The sequence below is a fragment of the Eimeria acervulina genome, genomic scaffold (genome assembly GCF_000499425.1).
Source record: "Eimeria acervulina Houghton genomic scaffold, Eah_scaff440, whole genome shotgun sequence".
NCBI lineage: Eukaryota > Apicomplexa > Conoidasida > Eucoccidiorida > Eimeriidae > Eimeria > Eimeria acervulina.
In genome coordinates this window covers 16,941-18,172 of record NW_013549804.1, presented here as the reverse complement: position 1 = coordinate 18,172, position 1,232 = coordinate 16,941, and positions in this window count along the sequence as shown.

Here is a 1,232-nt window from a genome sequence, read left to right as displayed (position 1 = left end):
TGTGTGTGTGTGTGTGTGGTACGCAGTGTGTGCAGCTGCCGCGCGACAGAGGGAGTGTCCGTTCATCTAAACGCCATATGGTATTTAGATGTTGCAGTGTCTTGGTGGGCCTGACAGTGTGAGACGTACGGATGCACAGCCATTGAGTCACAATACGTGGAGTAGGAGAGGGCATAGCGTTCGCACCAGTGAAAAACGGCATGCAGTACTATTATATATGCAGTGTAGGCGGTTAACCCTTTCTAGCTAGAGTTTATCGAGTCGTTTCACCTCAAACAAAAGTCGAAATGGTGCCGCACACATATGTAGTACCAGTACTAGCGAGGCTAAACAGACGCAATTCACCAAAGCAGGTGAGGAAACACCAGAATATGGAACAAGGGAACACGCCGTTGCCCTGCAGCCTCTTCAGGATTACGTATACTGGCGACTAACATTTTGACGGTTTCTGCTGAGGTTGTTGCAGCAACAACAGGAGCAACCTAATGGCGCGTGACTTAAACGCACTTCTGCCCCCCTAAATTCGGTGGCATGTCCGTAACACTCTAAACTTTCAAGATGTTTGGCAATTTTAAAGCAGCGATAAACCTGAGCGCTCATTCCTTATGAGCAGCACGTTTCATCTCTTGCACGTGCTGCGCCCGCTGCGACCTGTAGCAGCACTGGCAAAAGCCGATATCGCTTCACCCTCCCATTCTAATAGTTTTGTCGTCCGGCGTAGCGACAATGAAATCATTCTTTTTAGCATAAGAAGCACGCATCATGAGAAGCAGCTAGCTTCAACTAAGAAGCTACGCGTTCATAGTTGAGCATGCTTAATTCCGCACAATTTGCTCACTTGCTGCACTGCTACAGCAGCGGAAGCAAGGGCGGCAGCACAGCGTGCAACGGCAGATGGGAAACGTAGGGGCAGCAGACTCCATAGCAGGCCGGGAATCAACGGCAGGAGCAGCAGATAAATCGGCAGAAGCCTAAGCAGCAAGAATGAATCGCAACACCTGAGATTCGAACACTCGTGGAGTTGCCACCACAAATAATCGTGAGAACGCTTTTGCTAGTGGGTGCGGCAACTAGCAAATCCGGAACAGTTATTGTTGGTATTGTAGGTATTGTTATTGCTGATATAGTGTGCTTCTCTCTTCATCATAGAAATCCGGAACGGTGGATGCTGAGTCGTCAGTTGAATTAAGAAGAGCAACAGCAACGCGATACGAGTTCCTAGGTTTCGCCAG